The sequence below is a fragment of the Natrix helvetica genome (assembly GCF_964273705.1).
Source record: "Natrix helvetica genome assembly, chromosome: 1".
Lineage (NCBI taxonomy): Eukaryota > Metazoa > Chordata > Lepidosauria > Squamata > Natricidae > Natrix > Natrix helvetica.
Window position 1 is genome coordinate 216502765 of NC_138548.1, and position 15022 is coordinate 216517786.

The 15022-nt window shown below is 46.8% G+C and overlaps 1 protein-coding gene across 1 annotated transcript in view; it reads left to right on the forward strand.

Moving 5' to 3' along the window:
* Positions 1 to 5413: 5413 nt before the first annotated feature.
* Positions 5414 to 15022, forward strand: part of AAAS (aladin WD repeat nucleoporin) — a 41677-nt gene continuing 32068 nt past the window's right edge. Inside the window, exon 1 of the mRNA XM_081935314.1 lies at positions 5414 to 5611. The gene's annotated coding sequence lies outside the window, so the exon portion shown is untranslated. The remainder of the gene's footprint in view (positions 5612 to 15022) is intronic.

Sequence of the window (15022 nt, forward strand, 5' to 3'; positions counted from 1 at the left end):
AATGAGGGGGGCCTTATTAACAACGGACCTCGCGTTGCATAACAGCAGTCTCAGGCCTTGGGTCTGTAGATCCTGACCACCTAGTATGCAGGGGTTGGTACAAACGACCGGGAATGACCAAAAACCCCGGTCTCCCAACCGACTACGCGCTCTTAATCTGTTCTCGCACCTGCCCCTCCCCACGACCGTTGGTATCAAAGAGCCCTGCACAGGAATGCTATCTTCCCTCTCCTCCCCCACTCCTCCCCCACTCCGCTCCCTCCTCCTTCGACCACACCAAGGTGCCTGGCTCTCCCATCCCTCCTGTCTTGTTCCCCCCCCCCCATCCCTGTAACCCCTTACAATTTTTAAAAAACAATTAATTAAAAAACCCCTCAACGAGCGCTTCCTCCACCTCTCTGGGTTAATGAACCCGTCCTCAAGGTGGGCCCTCGAAAGGGCTGGAGGCCATAACTGCGAGAGGGGGGACTCTCGTAGCTGTAGCAGGTCTAGCCTCGTGTATAACATAATTGGACAGGGCCAAGTTCATCAAGTGGGTGCTGTAGATGATAATATGCATCAGCAGCCGCAATTCCCACTAAGGGGATGGTCCTGGCAAGAGGATAGTCCAGGCAAGGGGATAGGCTGATGAAATACTCCGCATCAGAATGGAAATGATGGTTGATGGAAATAAGATAAAATAGCCAGTTGATGGATAAAAGATTGCAGCTAAGAAATAGTTCGTAATAGATGGTAGGTCATAATAGGCGGTAGGGCGAATAGCCCATAGTAAGTAGGTGGTAAATGAGTGGGGGGGTAGTGGTGAGTACAGCAAAGCACTGGGTCTGACCTTCTGCATGGGCCTCTGATGTTCCAAGCCTCCATTCCATGGCCTGCCATGGTTGTGAATGGTCCTCCGTCCATTTGGCAATCCACATTCGTTGTTATTGGGCCCGGGAGGGCTGCATCGGCCTCCCTGCGGCCTCCCTGCAGCCCTTCCACCGTTCTTTCCGTTCTCTACTTCCTCCGGCGCCTCAGGCCTCACTCTCCTTCCCTTCTTCCCTTCGGCGCCTCGGATCTCACGGGCCTCCCTCGGGCCTTGCACTCCTTCCCAGGGCCCTCTCGCCGGTCTAAAGCACAATCGCCGGCTAGCTTGGAGCTCAGCGATCCATAGATTTATAGTTTGGGCTGCTCGGCTCTCCTGGGTTGCCACCATCTTTTTAAGTATCCCAAGCCAAAATCCGCCCAGTCACACAGTCACACAGACCCCCGCCGCCGTCCTCCACCTCCTCCAGCCTTCTCCGCCCTCTCCACTCAAGTCTTTACCGCTGCGCTGCTCCGCTGGCGCTGGCGCTCCGTTTCTCTGCCGCTCCGACTCAAAAAACGCCAGCCGCCATGCTGGCTTAAAACGCCAGCCGCCTTGCCGCGCTGACTGGCGCGCTATCTTCCTCCTGTCCGGCTACCCGGCCGACCCAACGGGCCAGCTTGGAGCCGGGCAGGGTGCCAGGATCTTCGGCGCCCGAAATCCCCGACCCTCAAGGTGGAAATGAGGGTCGGCAGCATCCCGCCCGTCAAAGAGCCCTCCGCATTTAGCGGAGCTCAGAAGCAGTCCTCCATTCCCTTCATGAAGGGAATGGAGGACATGAAGGACATGAAGGGAATGAAGGACATGAAGGACCGTAATGAAATGCAAAATTAGAACAGTCAACTGTTTATAATACGCTGCACAACAACGCAGGAGATTTCCCCCGCAGGAACTCGTTAACCTAATTTTGCTTTGTGTGAAATCTTTTGTCTTTCCTACATTTATTAGCATCCGACTTAAAAGGATGGTATTGCATTCCTGTTGCAGATGTTCCAAGCTGTTTGTTATTTGGAAGTATCATCTGGACATTTTATTACCTTCTTCTCTACGCTTAACAACACAGAGAAACAAAACTTGTGAATGGCTTTTTACAAAGAAGAAAAATTAAAGATTGACAAGTTTAACATTGTCATCCCCTGCATTAAGACTAGATAGTGGCCCTGCTCCTTGTTTAATCATGATACTTGACAATTTAACAGCATTTCCGTAGTCTAAGACTGCATGCGCCCCCATGTGTTAAATTCAAGAATAATAAAATCCCTTTCAGACATTTTAGAGATAGTAGAAAAATCTCTAGGCATTAAACTAAGTAAAATTTACCCTGGCTAGGTAATTAGAGGATGCAACTTAATTATTTCTTTTGCATGATGTTTGTTTTAATCCATTGGCCTGCAGCTAAACAGGTGTTAATTTGAATTGTGTATGCACTCTTTCATTAGGGCAACCATGTCTGGTTGAATCATCTATTCAGACACCAAATAATGACAGAAAATTTTTTTTTGTCACCTAAAGGTCCTTAAGATGTTGGTAGTCCAAATGTGGAAATCTGAACTGTACATCTTTTGAAGAAGAAATTAGGAAGATAGAGAGGAAAAAAAGAGAGAAAATGCACCAGCAGGCAGACAATGGGTTGCAACAATTGGACCCATGAAGCTCAATGGCTATTAGCCTTGATGGCAAGTGTGACTGTCTCTAAGACCACCTGCTGGGACAGTGGTGGGCTTCATTGTGCCATTAATTGATCACTGTGAGAACAAAGAGTTGGATTAGATGGGTCCAATCTTGCTTGTGGTTTTATCTTCTTCGTGCAGGAGAAAGAGAAAAAGAAGAATTAGTATAGATCACAGGTGTCAAACCCACGTCATCACGTCATCATGTGATGTATCGTGACTTTCCCCTCCTTCATTAAACCAGGGGAGGGGGGGTGTATGGCCAGCATGTGAAGCATCTGGCCTGTGGGCCGTGAGTTTGAGACCCCGGTCTAGATCAACTTTCATCGATCCAGTATTCTTCCAGTTTAGGAGCACTTATAACACTCCTGGTGTAATGGGTTGGTTGGACAGTTGCCACAGTTCCCATTTGCTATTGGTGGGGGTGGGGCATGTGAGAGGTGCTGCATTTGAGCACAACTGAAAGGTAAGATATTTGCACAAGCTAATAAACAGAGAGAAACAGTAGGGATACATATAAAATGTAGGTCCTGTATCAGGGATAGTATATACTTACCTTCCCTACTGGTTTGCAAATGTGAGCACACGCATGCACTTTTGGCGAAAAAATGGCCTAAATGGGATGCCATAGAGCTGGGCGTAGGTGGGTGGAGCCACCCGCAATTTCTGCTACCCGTTCAGGCGATCCAGTCCGAACCAGTAGAATACCAACTCTGTCCTGTATATGGAAGTCTTGAATTTCACTCCTTCAGACTCTACACAGTTATGCTTTTCCTCTTTCTTGTTTGTCCTTCTCTTTCTAGCCTATCCTATATATTTGGTATAATCACTTGAGCAGGAAATATCCTTTTTGTTCAAATTAATTCTTAAAATAAAATGAAAAACGTAACTCACCAATTCAACAGCTTAGCCCACGCTGCATACCATCCTTTCTTCCTGTGCTTTTGAGGTAGCTTAAGTAAAGTTTTAAATTTGCAGACTGATCTGTAGCAATCTAACTCTTTAAAATCATTATCTCCATGCCAGAAATATTTCCCCAGTTCGGTTTCTGCAGAAGAAGCTGTACTGCACTTAGTTCAAGGCATATAAAAGTTAACTACCATTGACATACATTAAGGGGTGGAGGTAGGTAAAATAGATAACTTAAATGAAGCTAGAGTGGGGCGGGAAATCTGTTTATGCAGGAATAGCAAAGGATTGACAAAAGACAAAGGAATGAATAACAATAATAGTAATAATGAAAACACCTTTGTTCTAAAAGCTATGGGTAATAAAAATTTTGTCATCCTTAAAAATAGGCTTTTATTTATGGCAGAAACAGGCAAATTTACCAATTTCTTCCTAGGTAATTGCAGGCAACTGATAAGCATGTAGATTTCCAGAGGTTCAAAACAGTAGCAGTGACAAAAACAAATGCCAATGCACCAGTGCTGGGATTCAAAAATGTTTACTACTGGTTCTGTGGGCGTGGCTTGGTGGGCGTGGCAGGGGAAGGTTACTGCAAAATCCCCATTCCTTCCCGATCAGCTGGGACTCGGGAGGCAGAGAATAGATGGGGACAGAGCCAGTCAGAGGTGGCATTTGCTGGTTCTCCAAACAATTCAAAATTTCCACTACCGGTTCTCCAGAACTGGTCAGAACCTGCTGAATACCACCTCTGCAAGGCACATAAAATTACACTGCAGAAATAAAGAAAACTTTGGGTAAACAGAAAAGGCTTTTGGTATAAAAGTATGTGAGCAATTTTCTGTTCTGGAACTCAGGGTGGATAATGTTTCCATTCTAAGGATATACCTTTTATAACCAGGTCAGGCTTATCTCAGATTTCTCAGGGGGAAAACAGACCCCCCCAAATCAAAGTAGCTGTCACAGTTTTGAAATCTGTCAATTTCTGGTTTAATGTGTTGCTTCTTGCAAACACCAGGGGGCCCCCATACACCCCTCTGGATGATGTCTCCCACCGCGGTTCCTGCAGCAGCCTTCAAAGCGCTCACCAGAACGACCTCTGTGGACCACACACCGTCAGCATACAGTAGCCAGGCACAGCTGGGAGCACATCTGTTCTCCCTTTGCCTTATGCAAACACACATTGCCGCGTGCAGTCTGCGCCTCTAAACCCCCCCCCCCGGGAGCCTTAAGCTCAGAGGAAATCAGTGCACCATGGCACAATCCAACCCACGGCCTTAAGACAGGATATCCTCTCTCTTGCTAGGCATTCCAGACAGATGCTTATCCAATTCCTCCCTCTGCCTCTCTCTCTCTCTGTCTCTGTCTCTCTCTTTCTCAAACACACACACACACACACAAAAGGAAAGGAAGGCCCAGGTAACTCTTCTAAGCATCTTCCGAAATCTGAAATATGTCAGCTTCAGCTAGGTTCTCCAAATGTCTCTCTGCCATATTGTTTAAAGGTAAAGGTTCCCCTCGTACATATAAGCTAGTCGTTCCCGACTCTAGGGGACGTTCTCATCTCCGTTTCAAAGCCAAAGAGCCAGAGTGTCCAAAGACGCCTCCGTGGTCTTGTGACCAGCATGACTAAACACCAAAGGCGCACAGAACGCTGTTACCTTCCCACCAAAGGTGGTTCCTATTTTCCTACTTGCATTTTTTACATACTTTCGAACTGCTAGGTTGGCAGAAGCTGGGACAAGTAATGGGAGCTCACTCCGTTACGCAGCGCTAGGGATTCGAACCACCAAACTGCGGACCTTTCTGATCTTAGCCACTGAGCTAAGTTTAGGCAAAATTAAAAGGAGGCCCTAATTCCTGCCTTACTTCTTCTTTTCCTTTAAGGGTTCAGGAAGCCTTGAGCTTCCCTTCCATGCAGAGATAGGAGAGGCTCTTATTTCAGAAGCCGGGGGGAGGTAATGGCTGCACCAAGCTAGAAGGAGGAATTATCTGATTTGGCATTAAGCAGCTGCCTAATTTCAGTGGGAAAGGTTATCTTTTGTGGCGAACCTCTTTTTTTTTGGCTGGGCCATGACTCAAGGCTTGTATGTGAAGGATCTCCACAGGTTTATCCTTTGACCCCCTTGTGCTCCTCCAGATACAGGTAGTCCTCAACCTATTATTACAATTAGGACCAGAATTTCTGCTGGTAAGTAAGGCAGTTGTTCAGCAAATTTATAACCTGTTTTGCCACAGTTAAACAAATAATTGTAATTGCTAAGTTTATCAGGTAGTTGCTAAGTTGATCTGACTTTCCCCCATTGACTTTGCTTGTCAGAAGCTGGCTGGGAAGGATGCAAATGTGGATTATGTGCCCCCAGGACACTGTGAATGTTATAAATACATGCTGATTGTCAAGGGTCCAGATTTTGATTGTGTAACTGTGGATGCTACAATGATACTACGTTGGAGAACTGGTTGTTAAGTCATATTTTCCAGTGCCATTGCAATTTCAAATGGTCATTAAAGGAATGCATGTAAGTCAAGGACTACCACTAATTGTGAAGTGGAGGAGAGGGAAAATTTGGTGGGTGTTTACACCCTCTTGTAGGATAATCTTCCAAAAGACACTCACTGGGAACCCCTTGGAATTTCCTCCTGGCACCTGCAAATATTTAATCAGAGTAGAGCAGGAAGGGACCTTGGAGGTCTTCTAGACCAACCCCCTACTCAAGCAGAAGACCCTATACCATTTCAGACAAGCGACTGTCCAGTGTCTCTTCTTAAAAACCTCCAGTGACGAAGCATCCACAACTTCTGAAGGCAAGCTGTCCCACTGGTTAATTGTCCTAACTGTTAGGACATTTCTGCTTAATTCCACATTGCTTCTCTCCTTGGTTAGCTTCCATCCATTGTTTCTTCTGGTGCTTTGGAAAATAAGTTGACCCCCTCTTCTTTGTGGCAGCCTCTCAACTACCCTTATCATGTAGTCCTTCTTTTCCCTAGACTAGCTGTACCCAATTCTTGCAACCTTTCTTCATATGTTTTAGTCTCCAGGCCCTTAAACAGCTTAGTTGCTCTTCTCTGCATTTTATATACTATTATAACAATAGTGTTGTCTTATGGTTTGTAGTTCTTTAGATTGAACTAACAGGGATATCACTCCTAATTGTTCTTTATTTTTCAGAAAGCCTTGCTAGATGTAGTACAGTTCCTTCTTCTTCCAATCCTTTATATGCTACCTCAGTCCCACTGAATTCAGTGAGATGTACATAGCAGGGTGGTGCACATTTTGGAAATAATTTAGATGTCCTTCTGACCTCACACAAGCACAGCACTTCTCTGTTATTCATTAAAGCAGCCTTCCCCCCCTCCACCCCACCCCACAATCACACAATGGCTGATTGTGTTGTTTTCCGTGTTTTAGACTTGATTATGTTACATGTAGTTATGATCTAACCAGATTCATTTAGGAAAAGGGGTCGGTTACAGAATAAATAATAAACAAAGAAACATTTCCTTTTGAAAAACAACCCCTACTCCACCCCGGTTTTGGGATTCTGCGTGAAATAGAAAGCCAGTGTTGTTTTGAATCTGAAAAATGATTGCACGCTGGAAGTCCTGCCAAACTGTTTCTGCTGAACTGGGGTTCAGCAGAAACAAAGTCTATCCCACCAATATGGTTGGATTGCTCTGGGGTGGGGCTGATTTAACAGGCTGAATAGGCCAGTTAAAGAGGCAGCGTCCCCTCTTCCTTCACGTGGCCTTTTTGCCAGCTTGCTCACTCTCCAAGCTTCCCAGGGCCTCCCCTTCATCCCCTTCTCATAGCTTTTGAGGTCAATGCATACTTCTGCTGGGTGCTGCTATTTTTATTTATTTACTTTTATTTATTCATTGAGTTATATCCTGCCTTTCTTATTTTCACAAACAACTCAAGGTGGTGAACATATCCAACAGACCTTCCTCCAGTGGCGGAATTCATTTTTTTTTTTACTACCAGTTCTGTGGGCATGGCTTGGTGGGCAAGACATGATTTGGTGGGCGTGGCAGGGGAAGGATACTGTCAAATCTCCATTCCCTCCCCCACTCCAGGGGAAGGTTAGTGCAAAATCCCCATTTCCTCCCAATCAGCTGGGACTCGGGAGGCAGAGAATAGATGGGGGCGGGGCCAGTCAGAGATGGTATTTACTGGTTCTCCGAATTACTCAAAATTTCCGCGACCGGTTCTCCAGAACTGGTCAGAACCTGCTGAATATCACCTCTGCCTTCCTCCTCCTAATTTCCCCTGCTAAGGCAGGACTTGAACTTACAGTTTCTCACTTTGTAGCCTGGAGCCTTGATCACTGCACCAAACTGGCTCTCTACTGTTGCTGTTGCTGCTGTCGCCTTGGTTTTTTCCTCCATTTTAAACCACCAATTCTTCCCAAAAACAACGATGTTTTGATCCCTATTATAGAATTCACACAAGGAATGATCCATGTCAACTGTACAGAACATTTTATAGAACATACAAAAAAATTGATGGCCTGGTCACTGATACATATGCAAATGTTGATGCACAAGGAAGAGAACTTCAGAATGAGATTCCAGAAAAGTTTTGTTCAGAATTAGCACCTAGGGAGTAGGGGGGCAGTGAAGGAATGGGGCAGGGGTGGGTTGCTGCCAGTTTTACTACTGGTTCGCAACCCGTGCGCAATGTGCGCACTGCACATTGTGCAATGTAAATTTTTCTTTGTGCATGCGTAGAACAATTTACAGTGCACGCGCAGTCACTAAAAACTAAAATGGTAGTGGCCCAGCGGCAGCGAGGGAACCCGTTCAGGGGTGTGGCAGGCCTGGGTCGCTGCTGGTTTTGAGACCCAGGCCTGAATTCCACTACCGGTTCAGCCGAACTGGCCTGAACTGGGAGCAACCCACCTCTGGAATGGGGTGAGAAAAAGAGAAAGAAAAATAGAAAGAGAAAGGGAGAGTTGAAAAGAGAAGTTAAAAACACAACTGTAAATAGTTCTATTTCTGCACAGATATCTCTCTGTTCCATCTCTTATGAATGTATAATTAAACTATAGAATTCATTCACCAGGGATTGCAAGAATTCTGCCATGTAACTGATAACTTTAATGAAATCTGTGATAAACCATACAAAATAATTCCACCAACGTTTTTACTGGTGATAAAATCATCAGTACTAGCGGCTGAGGAAAAAACTCTCGTGGGTGGCTCACATCTTCATTCCCGTCCTATGAATTTCTTATTACTTCCATGCCTCTCCCAAAAATACTAGGAAAAGTAAACTGATGGATAATCTTGCATAATCTCATAAGCAAATGAATATACAGGAATACCGGACTCTCGAAAGAAAAATATATTCCTGAGCTACTGCGGCCGAGAAGTTTTTGAGACGGCCAGGGACCTCTCTGAACCAACCCCCATTCAGGCGGTATCATGGACGGCGCTGCAACAAACGCTGCAAACCCATTACGCGCCAAAACCTTCCCGCCACGTTTGTCGCCAAGCATTCAACACGAGGAACCAGAAGGCGGGAGAATCTATCAACCAGTACGTTGCAGCTCTACGAAAAGCAGCCACACATTGTGGATTCAGAGACCTGGACGAGCAAATTCTGGATCGACTCATATGCGGGCTGAGAGACATTTCCCTACAAAAACGGCTGTTGGCCAAAACCAATTTAAGCCTGCAGATTGCACTCGACGAGGCAAGAGCTTCAGAATCAGCAGAAAGATCAGCGGAAACGATTCAACGCGGGTTCAACACAAGCCAGCCAGCGCCAAGACACCCCAGAGTCCACTACGAGGACACAATTCCAGACTTCGAGGATCCCGAGTTCGAGGAAAGTCACCTGATGCGGAGCAGTCACGTGAGACCTGGGGGGAGACCCGGATTCCGTTTGCCACCCTGCGCAAGCTGCGGAGGGAATCACCCCCGGTCTACCTGTAGGTTCAGGAACGTTGTTTGTTTGCACTGCAACAAACTTGGGCACATCGCACGAGTGTGCCGGAGCGAAGTCCCTGCCTCACGGCAGCCACCCATGTACCGCCAACAGAAGCCCAACCCAGGGGCTTGGCGAAATCAAAAAGGGCGCCCAGAGAGAAATCCACAAGTGTTTACCCAGAGAGAAAATTCCCAAAGAGCTGAGCGAGCGTATTCCCAGAGAGATTACTCGCAAAGAGCTGAGAGAGCGTTCTATCAAGACGCTCAACGAGAGTATCTTCAGGATACAGATGCTGAGATAGAGTTGACCCAGAGAGAGGAATTGCGAACGTATCTCACCACAATAAGTCAGGTCCGCACCAAGCGGCCTAAAAAGCTGAAAGTCACAGTCCTCTTGGAGGGCTCACCGTGCGAGCTAGAAGTTGACACAGGATCGTCCCTGATGATCATTTCATGGGCATCCATGAAACAGGCTATCCCTAGCCTCAAAAAGAGCCAACTACGTGTTCCAGACATCCTGCTTCGAGACTACCAGGGGAACCAAGTCCCCATCGTGGGCCAAGGCACATTCCAGATCCGTTTCAAGGACATCGTAGCCCAGCTGCCCGTGACCGTCGCCAGCGCACCGTTACAGAACCTTCTTGGACTAGATTGGTTTGAAGCATTGGGGTTAGAAGTCACCGGAATCAACGCCGTGGAAAACAGCAGCGCTGAGCAGATATTTAAGGAGTTTGAGGATGTGTTCAGCCCCGGTCTTGGTAAGTATGTGGGTAAACCAATCTCATTTAATTTAGACCCCAAAGTGGCGCCAAACCGACTTAAGCCGAGACGAGTGCCTTTTGCACTCCGCCCAAAAATAGATAAGGAGATAGATAAGTTAGTGGAGCAAGGAATCCTTGAGCCGGTGGATCACGCGCGTTGGGAAACTCCCATTGTGACCCCCGTTAAGTCAGACGGGTCAGTCCGCATCTGCGCGGACTATAAATGCACAATTAATGTCGCGCTACAACAAAGCGCATATCCTGTGCCAGTAGTACAGCATTTATTGCACTCGTTGGGGCCAGGAAAGATATTTGCTAAATTAGACATGGCACAAGCTTACCAGCAGTTGCCCGTAGATAGCGCCACAGCGGAGGCCAAAACCATAGTGACGCATAGAGGAGCATTCAAATGCAACCGGCTACAATTCGGTGTGAGCATTGCTCCAGGTTTGTTCCAGAGCGTCATGGAACGACTTTTGCAAGGGATACCGGGAGTCGTCCCCTATTTTGACGACATCTTAGTGTCCGCTGCAAATGAGGAGCAATTAAATAAAAGAGTCAGAACTGTTTTGGCCAGAATCAGAGAGAAGGGTCTCCACCTTAAAAAAGAAAAATGCCAAATTAACGTGCCTAGCGTAGAATTCCTGGGTTATAGAATTGATGGTCAGGGAATACACCCCACTTCAAAGAAAATTAAGGCGATCCAGGACGCCCCCACACCACGAAATCAGACCGAGTTGCAGGCCTTCCTTGGACTACTTAACTTCTACAGCGTTTTCCTGAGACAGAAGGCGACCGTTGCTGAGCCACTACATCGACTACTCCAGAGGAACGCACCATGGAGATGGGGACGATCCGAAGCAGCAGCTTTTGCCGGGGTAAAGCGCCTGCTCACCACTGACTTGCTGTTAGTCCAATACAGCCAGACACTACCGCTGGTATTGACCTGCGACGCATCACCCTTTGGAGTTGGCACAGTCCTTAGCCACAGGATGCCAGACGGAAAAGAAGCACCCATCGCCTTCTACTCTAGAACTCTTTCATCGGCCAAGAGGAACTACAGCCAGATGGACAGGGAAGCGTTAGCTGCTGTAGCTGGAGTAAAATGTTTCCATGAATACCTCTACGGCCGAGATTTTGAACTAATTACAGATCACAAACCGCTGTTGGGACTTTTGGCGGGAAACCGCCCCACTCCGGTCTCCCTTTCTCCACGCATGACCAGGTGGACTGTTTTCCTGGCTGCGTACTCCTACAAGTTAATTCATCGACCGGGCTCCACCCTTGGACACGCAGACGCACTCAGCCGTTGCCCACTACCAGACCTTTTGCCAGACCCCACTCCCAAAGTACCGGTGTTGCTCATTGACTGTTTGGACTCTGGACCGGTTTCTTCCTGCGATGTTGCAAGGTTCTCCGCTAAAGACAGTTTAATAAAGCAAGTTCAAACTTGGGTTTGGAGGGGGTGGCCGAAGGGAAACGTGGGCTCGGAATTCAAAGTGTTTTGGTCGAAACGGGACGAACTCTCAGTGTTACAAGGTTGTTTATTGTGGGGGGATCGAGTTGTTATTCCTTATGCGTTACGTAGAAATGTGTTAGATGCATTACATGTTGGGCACCCGGGGATCGTTAGGATGAAGGCGTTAGCGAGAAGTTATGTTTGGTGGCCAAACATGGATAAAGAGATAGAGGAGTGGGTGGCCACTTGCGATCCATGCCAAGAATCGAGACCAGCACCCCCGGAAGCGCCCGCCACAGAATGGGAAAAGCCTAAAGCACCCTGGTCGAGAATACACATCGACTTCGCAGGGCCAGTTCAAGGTCAGACGTTCTTTATAGTTGTGGATGCATACTCCAAATGGCTAGAAGTAGTCCTAATGACTTCAACCACGGCAGAGGCAGTCATTAAGGTTCTACAGTGACTTTTCGCCACTCATGGCCTGCCCGACCTCCTGGTCTCCGATAACGGGCCCCAGTTCACGGCCATGCAATTCGAAACATACTTAGCAGGTCAGGGAATTCGGCATGCCCTCGTCGCGCCATTCCATCCGGCATCAAACGGACAGGCGGAGAGAATGGTGCGATCCGCAAAAGAGGCCCTCGCTAGGATGGGTCCAGGTGATTGGCAAACACGCATTGACCATTACCTATTAATCCAACACATTACCCCCAGCGCAACGACGGGTAGGAGCCCTGCTGAGCTACTCATGGGCCGCTGTCTACGGTCTCACCTGGACCGTCTTCACCCAAATTACTCTGCCACAGCACCCCCAAACTCCACAAGCAAAATTCGGAGTTTTAGCATAGGGGATTCAGTATACGCCCACAACTATACAGGGGGAACATTGTGGATGCCGGCAAGGGTCATTGGCATCACGGGTCCACGATCGTATCTGTTAGAACTGGAAGATGGGCGGAACTGGAAAAGGCACATCGATCAACTTCGGGGTCGCCTGGCACACTCAGACCTACAAACCGAGGACGAGAGCTACCTACCAACGCAAAGTCAGCCAATCGAGAGCCCCAACACAGAGAACTACGACACCTGCGAGCCCAGGTCAGAACAAGAGGCCGAGCACGAAACGGAACAACCCCCAAGCAACGTGAGCAAGCAGACCCCCGAACACCCGAGCAACGAAAGCATGCAAACCCCCGAACTTGAAACTGAGAAAGCAGCCGATCCTGCAACCACTCCTGACCAACCCGAACTGCGACGCTCCACTCGAGTAAGGCAAACTCCAACATACCTTAAGGACTACATAACCAACCGCAATGTTCCATCTAAGAGGGGAGGGGTGTTAGATATTAGCATATATCGTAGGAAGTCTCCTCTCTGGTCCGCTGCTACAGCGGAAAACAGGTATCGCTCTGATTGGTCGAGAGGCGTACCCGAGTCCTATAAAAGGGGAACCCTCCGGCCACAGAGCAAGCTGGATCACTTCTACTACTAATAAAGAGCTGTTAAGTCACTTCGTGTCCGCAGTCTGTTCTCTCGTTGCCCGGATCTAACAGGAATATTAATAAACAAATAAATATGTACTACTTACTTAATTAATTAACTAACTAGTTTCTTCTCCATTCCTGAAATCCAAGGCTTTTTTTCAAGCCGATTTTCACTCCCCTCTTTCTGCCCCATTCCATTTCTAATTAACGCCAATGTTGATAGATACCCAAATGGACACGGTGGCTCAGTGGCTAAGATGCTGAGCTTGTCGATCAAAAGGTCAGCAGTTCAGTGGCTCGAATCCCTAGTGTCGCATAACAGGGTGAGCTCCTGTAACTTGTCCCAGCTTCTGCCAACCTAGCAATTCAAAAGCATGTAAAAAACGCAAGTAGAAAAATAGGGACCACCTTTGGTGGGAAGGTAACAGCGTTCTGTGTGCCTTCGGCGTTTAGTCATGCCGGCCACATGACCACGGAGACATCTTCGGACAGCGCTGGCTCTTCAGCTTTGAAACGGAGATGAGCACCGTCCCTTAGAGTCGGGAACGACTAGCACATATGTGTGAGGGGAACCTTTACCTTTACTGATAGTTACCCAAACATCAAACATCCAAAATCAGACTGACTGTGTTAAAATCAGGCTGGCAGAGACACAAATAATTTCATGGAGTGGACTATACTGAGCCATCCTGTTCTAAAAACCTTGATAAAGTTTTTGGAGTGAATGTTTGATACTTTTATTTGATCATCTGCCGAAGAAGTCCCCATTTTAAATCATTCTGTTCCCACATGTACTCCTGAATGGACTATGAGAGGTGGCTTTAGCAATTCATTATTTTTTTATTCTCATTGTCCCATCACTCACACAATAATATTTTACATCTATTTTGCCCGATTATGGTCACCTAATAATCTTTCTTCTGTGACAGGCACAGGCTGTATTGTAGGGACATAATCTGCGGTACCTATTCCATACTTACAGTAGGCCAGTCTGAAACCAAACACCGATATGGCCTCATTTTTCCCCCTAAGAAACACACCTCTTTTTTTCTTTTTGTTGGAAACTAATGGCACATTGGTTTTGTCAAAATTGCTTGCTTATAAGGGATTTTAGAAATTAGTGAGATGGATTGTAAAGAGGATCACAAGCAGAATGAATCCACAGCACTTGTAGCATTTCAATTGCTATCTAAATGGTAGGTCTTAGATGTTGAAGAAGAGATGCATACTTGAAAGCACAGGAAGTAGTAATTCTGGTCTAAGGCACATTGATCAGGGTACACATGGAATTCTGTATCCAATTCTGGTTTCTATAGTTATATAATGAACTGGAATAAGAAGAATGAGCACAATGGTGAGGGGAATCATACATTTTATAAACAACAATTAAAGGAACTAGGTATGTTTAGCCTAAAAGAGACAAGGCTAATGATAGCGGTTTCTAATTCTCTGCAGGATTTCCTAGGAAAAAGATTTCAGATATATTCTCCATTGAGCCCCCGAAAATAGGATAAGAACTAATAGGTGGAAGCTTTACAGAGAGTGATCCAAACTTGAAATCAGGATTGCTTTCCTAACCACGGGAGCTATTTTCATGCCATCTCAGGGCAATGGCTGTCCAAACTTTCCTTCAATAAATGATGAAACATCAAGTGATGAAGAACCTATGACTCCAGGAGACAGTGGACCCTGCCTCCTGGGACCTTATCATGGGATGTTTTCAAGCAAAGTTTAGACAGCCATTGGCCTGAGATGGCATGGAAATTCTTGTCTTGGGCAGGGGGCTGAATCAGAAGATCTCCCAGCTTCCTTGCCACCCTATAATTCCATAAATCTATAAGATGCTAGACTCTAACTCACACCTGGCAGCTGGGCGTGCAGCATCTCCTAGTGACTTGCCCTCCCCTTCCTCTTCCTTGGCTGAGGTTTTAGAGGCCTCCTCCAAAGTCAAGCTTGTTGTGGTGGGT